Source organism: Tachysurus vachellii, chromosome 9 (genome assembly GCF_030014155.1).
Source record: "Tachysurus vachellii isolate PV-2020 chromosome 9, HZAU_Pvac_v1, whole genome shotgun sequence".
NCBI classification, from domain to species: Eukaryota; Metazoa; Chordata; class Actinopteri; order Siluriformes; family Bagridae; genus Tachysurus; species Tachysurus vachellii.
In genome coordinates this window covers 24,582,398-24,589,163 of record NC_083468.1, presented here as the reverse complement: position 1 = coordinate 24,589,163, position 6,766 = coordinate 24,582,398, and positions in this window count along the sequence as shown.

Genomic DNA, 6,766 nt, shown 5'->3' with positions numbered 1-6,766 from the left:
TGACGTTTTACTGCTGAGTCGTCGTCTCATCACAGTTCAGCTCAGTGACGTTTTACTGCTGAGTCGTCGTCTCATCACAGTTCAGCTCAGTGACGTTTTACTGCTGAGTCGTCGTCTCATCACAGTTCAGCTCAGTGACGTTTTACTGCTGAGTCGTCGTCTCATCACAGTTCAGCTCAGTGACGTTTTACTGCTGAGTCGTCGTCTCATCACAGTTCAGCTCAGTGACGTTTTACTGCTGAGTCGTCGTCTCATCACAGTTCAGCTCAGTGACGTTTTACTGCTGAGTCGTCGTCTCATCACAGTTCAGCTCAGTGACGTTTTACTGCTGAGTCGTCGTCTCATCACAGTTCAGCTCAGTGACGTTTTACTGCTGAGTCGTCGTCTCATCACAGTTCAGCTCAGTGACGTTTTACTGCTGAGTCGTCGTCTCATCACAGTTCAGCTCAGTGACGTTTTACTGCTGAGTCGTCGTCTCATCACAGTTCAGCTCAGTGACGTTTTACTGCTGAGTCGTCGTCTCATCACAGTTCAGCTCAGTGACGTTTTACTGCTGAGTCGTCGTCTCATCACCGTTCAGCTCAGTGACGTTTTACTGCTGAGTCGTCGTCTCATCACAGTTCAGCTCAGTGACGTTTTACTGCTGAGTCGTCGTCTCATCACAGTTCAGCTCAGTGACGTTTTACTGCTGAGTCGTCGTCTCATCACAGTTCAGCTCAGTGACGTTTTACTGCTGAGTCGTCGTCTCATCACAGTTCAGCTCAGTGACGTTTTACTGCTGAGTCGTCGTCTCATCACAGTTCAGCTCAGTGACGTTTTACTGCTGAGTCGTCGTCTCATCACAGTTCAGCTCAGTGACGTTTTACTGCTGAGTCGTCGTCTCATCACAGTTCAGCTCAGTGACGTTTTACTGCTGAGTCGTCGTCTCATCACAGTTCAGCTCAGTGACGTTTTACTGCTGAGTCGTCGTCTCATCACAGTTCAGCTCAGTGACGTTTTACTGCTGAGTCGTCGTCTCATCACAGTTCAGCTCAGTGACGTTTTACTGCTGAGTCGTCGTCTCATCACAGTTCAGCTCAGTGACGTTTTACTGCTGAGTCGTCGTCTCATCACAGTTCAGCTCAGTGACGTTTTACTGCTGAGTCGTCGTCTCATCACAGTTCAGCTCAGTGACGTTTTACTGCTGAGTCGTCGTCTCATCACAGTTCAGCTCAGTGACGTTTTACTGCTGAGTCGTCGTCTCATCACAGTTCAGCTCAGTGACGTTTTACTGCTGAGTCGTCGTCTCATCACAGTTCAGCTCAGTGACGTTTTACTGCTGAGTCGTCGTCTCATCACAGTTCAGCTCAGTGACGTTTTACTGCTGAGTCGTCGTCTCATCACAGTTCAGCTCAGTGACGTTTTACTGCTGAGTCGTCGTCTCATCACAGTTCAGCTCAGTGACGTTTTACTGCTGAGTCGTCGTCTCATCACAGTTCAGCTCAGTGACGTTTTACTGCTGAGTCGTCGTCTCATCACAGTTCAGCTCAGTGACGTTTTACTGCTGAGTCGTCGTCTCATCACAGTTCAGCTCAGTGACGTTTTACTGCTGAGTCGTCGTCTCATCACTGTGAGTGACGTGACGTGAGTCGTCGTCTCATCACAGTTCAGCTCAGTGACGTTTTACTGCTGAGTCGTCGTCTCATCACAGTTCAGCTCAGTGACGTTTTACTGCTGAGTCGTCGTCTCATCACAGTTCAGCTCAGTGACGTTTTACTGCTGAGTCGTCGTCTCATCACAGTTCAGCTCAGTGACGTTTTACTGCTGAGTCGTCGTCTCATCACAGTTCAGCTCAGTGACGTTTTACTGCTGAGTCGTCGTCTCATCACAGTTCAGCTCAGTGACGTTTTACTGCTGAGTCGTCGTCTCATCACAGTTCAGCTCAGTGACGTTTTACTGCTGAGTCGTCGTCTCATCACAGTTCAGCTCAGTGACGTTTTACTGCTGAGTCGTCGTCTCATCACAGTTCAGCTCAGTGACGTTTTACTGCTGAGTCGTCGTCTCATCACAGTTCAGCTCAGTGACGTTTTACTGCTGAGTCGTCGTCTCATCACAGTTCAGCTCAGTGACGTTTTACTGCTGAGTCGTCGTCTCATCACAGTTCAGCTCAGTGACGTTTTACTGCTGAGTCGTCGTCTCATCACAGTTCAGCTCAGTGACGTTTTACTGCTGAGTCGTCGTCTCATCACAGTTCAGCTCAGTGACGTTTTACTGCTGAGTCGTCGTCTCATCACAGTTCAGCTCAGTGACGTTTTACTGCTGAGTCGTCGTCTCATCACAGTTCAGCTCAGTGACGTTTTACTGCTGAGTCGTCGTCTCATCACAGTTCAGCTCAGTGACGTTTTACTGCTGAGTCGTCGTCTCATCACAGTTCAGCTCAGTGACGTTTTACTGCTGAGTCGTCGTCTCATCACAGTTCAGCTCAGTGACGTTTTACTGCTGAGTCGTCGTCTCATCACAGTTCAGCTCAGTGACGTTTTACTGCTGAGTCGTCGTCTCATCACAGTTCAGCTCAGTGACGTTTTACTGCTGAGTCGTCGTCTCATCACAGTTCAGCTCAGTGACGTTTTACTGCTGAGTCGTCGTCTCATCACAGTTCAGCTCAGTGACGTTTTACTGCTGAGTCGTCGTCTCATCACAGTTCAGCTCAGTGACGTTTTACTGCTGAGTCGTCGTCTCATCACAGTTCAGCTCAGTGACGTTTTACTGCTGAGTCGTCGTCTCATCACCGTTCAGCTCAGTGACGTTTTACTGCTGAGTCGTCGTCTCATCACCGTTCAGCTCAGTGACGTTTTACTGCTGATTCGTCGTCTCATCACAGTTCAGCTCAGTGACGTTTTACTGCTGAGTCGTCGTCTCATCACAGTTCAGCTCAGTGACGTTTTACTGCTGAGTCGTCGTCTCATCACAGTTCAGCTCAGTGACGTTTTACTGCTGAGTCGTCGTCTCATCACAGTTCAGCTCAGTGACGTTTTACTGCTGAGTCGTCGTCTCATCACAGTTCAGCTCAGTGACGTTTTACTGCTGAGTCGTCGTCTCATCACAGTTCAGCTCAGTGACGTTTTACTGCTGAGTCGTCGTCTCATCACAGTTCAGCTCAGTGACGTTTTACTGCTGAGTCGTCGTCTCATCACAGTTCAGCTCAGTGACGTTTTACTGCTGAGTCGTCGTCTCATCACAGTTCAGCTCAGTGACGTTTTACTGCTGAGTCGTCGTCTCATCACAGTTCAGCTCAGTGACATTTTACTGCTGAGTCGTCGTCTCATCACAGTTTAGCTCAGTGACGTTTTACTGCTGAGTCGTCGTCTCATCACAGTTCAGCTCAGTGACGTTTTACTGCTGAGTCGTCGTCTCATCACAGTTCAGCTCAGTGACGTTTTACTGCTGAGTCGTCGTCTAATCACCGTTCAGCTCAGTGACGTTTTACTGCTGAGTCGTCGTCTCATCACCGTTCAGCTGTGACGTTTTACTGCTGAGTCGTCGTCTAATCACCGTTCATCTCAGTGACGTTTTACTGCTGAGTCGTCGTCTCATCACAGTTCAGCTCAGTGACGCTTTACTGCTGAGTCGTCGTCTCATCACAGTTCAGCTCAGTGACGTTTTACTGCTGAGTCGTCGTCTCATCACAGTTCAGCTCAGTGACGTTTTACTGCTGAGTCGTCGTCTCATCACAGTTCAGCTCAGTGACGTTTTACTGCTGAGTCGTCGTCTCATCACAGTTCAGCTCAGTGACGTTTTACTGCTGAGTCGTCGTCTCATCACAGTTCAGCTCAGTGACGTTTTACTGCTGAGTCGTCGTCTCATCACAGTTCAGCTCAGTGACGTTTTACTGCTGAGTCGTCGTCTCATCACAGTTCAGCTCAGTGACGTTTTACTGCTGAGTCGTCGTCTCATCACAGTTCAGCTCAGTGACGTTTTACTGCTGAGTCGTCGTCTCATCACAGTTCAGCTCAGTGACGTTTTACTGCTGAGTCGTCGTCTCATCACAGTTCAGCTCAGTGACGTTTTACTGCTGAGTCGTCGTCTCATCACAGTTCAGCTCAGTGACGTTTTACTGCTGAGTCGTCGTCTCATCACAGTTCAGCTCAGTGACGTTTTACTGCTGAGTCGTCGTCTCATCACAGTTCAGCTCAGTGACGTTTTACTGCTGAGTCGTCGTCTCATCACAGTTCAGCTCAGTGACGTTTTACTGCTGAGTCGTCGTCTAATCACCGTTCAGCTCAGTGACGTTTTACTGCTGAGTCGTCGTCTCATCACAGTTCAGCTCAGTGACGTTTTACTGCTGAGTCGTCGTCTCATCACAGTTCAGCTCAGTGACGTTTTACTGCTGAGTCGTCGTCTCATCACAGCTCAGTTCTGTTGTTCAGTCCAACAGCTGAATTACAGTCTGCTGTCATTTCTTCTCATTTAATGTCTAACATTTTTACTTTCTCTTGATTCTTGATTTAACACGAGGAACTTGCTGCAGTTCGGAGAGAGGATGCAGTACTTCTCATATTCTGTATCACACACACACACACACACACACACACACACACACACACACACACTCACACTCGTTCATGTGCACACAGAGACATCTTTTATTTCCTGTCTCACTCCCACAGATCTTAATTCTGTAATGAAAATTCAGCTGGAGTGCTGAGGTCAGGAGAGGGCTCTGACTGAGACAGTCTCTATCGCTCTTGTCGTCTCTCGCACGCCAACCCATTAAAGCGATGAATGTAAGTGTCGTGCGTAATGAACGCCGTCTCCTGAACACACGAATAACAGAAACGGACAAAAAGGACGAAGTGGTGAGAGGAGCTGAGTCTCTGAACAAGTAAAGAGCTGCACGTGAGAGAAGCATCACTGACCTTACTGACTCACAGACAGACAAACAGACAGACAGACAAACAGAGCCTGACAGATGAACACAGACAGACAGAAAGACAGACAGACAGACAGACAGACAGACAGACAGACAGACAAACAGAGCCTGACAGATGAACACAGACAGACAGAAAGACAGACAGACAGACAGACAGACAGACAGACAGACAAACAAAGCCAAACGGATGGACTCACAGAGACCGAGAATTAGAGCCTGACAGATGAACACAGACAGACAGACAGACAGACAGACAGACAGACAGACAGACAGACAGACAGACAGACAGACAAACAAAGCCAAACGGATGGACTCACACAGACCGAGAATTAGAGCCTGACAGATGAAGACAGACAGACAGACAGACAGACAGACAGACAGACAGACAGACAGACAGATAGAACCAGACAGATGAACACAGAGAGAAAGACAGACAGACAGACAGACAGACAGACAGACAGACAAATAAAGCCAAACGGATGGACTCACACAGACCGAGAATTAGAGCCTGACAGATGAACACAGACAGACAGACAGACAGACAGACAGACAGACAGACAGATAGAACCAGACAGATGAACACAGAGAGAAAGACAGACAGACAGACAGACAGACAGACAGACAGACAGACAGACAGACAAATAGAGACAGACAGATGGACACAGAGAGACAGACAGACAGACAGACAGACAGACAGACAGACAGACAAATAGAGACAGACAGATGGACACAGAGAGACAGACAAACAGACAGACAGACAAATAGAGCCAGAAAGATGGACACTGTCAGACAGGCAGACCACAACAGAGAGACAAACAGACAGCCAGACAGCCAGACAGACAGACAGACAGGTGAACAGAAAGATGGACAGAAAGATGGGACACTGGCAGACAGAGACAGGTGTGCACAAACAGACAGATGAACACATGACAAATGGAGAGAGAGAGAGAGAGAGAGAGAGAGAGAGAGATGCTTCTCTATTTGCAAATAATATATTTTTAGTAGGTGAAAGGTGAGATTTGGCACAACTACACACACACACACACACACACACACACACACACACACACACAATCAAAAATTCAATGATAGATTTTTCTATTCTTAAGACGATAAACCCATTTTTTGGGGTTTTGAGTTTTGAGTTTGAGAAAACTAATTTCTGTAAACTAAATTTCTGTAAAATCATTCTGTAAACTTAAAAGATAAAAGTGTGAGATGGGATTGTTAGTTGGCGTGATATAAAAATGCGATTTGCCTTTTATTCCCCGTCAATAATAAATAATTATTAAAACAAACAATAACCGTGCACACAGACGAAGAGGATGAGCAGGAGATGTAGTAGGTTCTAGTTCCCCCTGGTGGACACACAGTGTAATAACATTCATCTAAAGTATAAGACGATTCCGCTATTAAATCCCTGAGAGTTTTATTAAAGGAAATGTAATCTTTATTTAATATTATTCGGTTATGGATTAATATATAGAATAATATATATAACGACAATTTGTACTAATTTGTATGTATTTAAACCTACGTATTATTTATATTATGTAATTAATATTTTATTACAAATCTAAAAATTCAAACAGAAATACATGTTGGCATTTGACCCACTACTTAATAAGTAATCATTCTTTTCAGTACGTTCGATTATTTATTTATTTACTTTTATTTAATTATTCTTTTTTTGAGTTTTCTTTATTAAGAAAACATTAGAGACTTTTATTGTGAAAGTGGATCCTTTAATAATGATGGGAGTTCCGGATCTGTTCATTGAACCGGATCACTTGGGGCAGCACAATAATAAGAGTCGACTCCTTCGGCTTCGAGTTGACTTTTTTTTTTACCTACGTT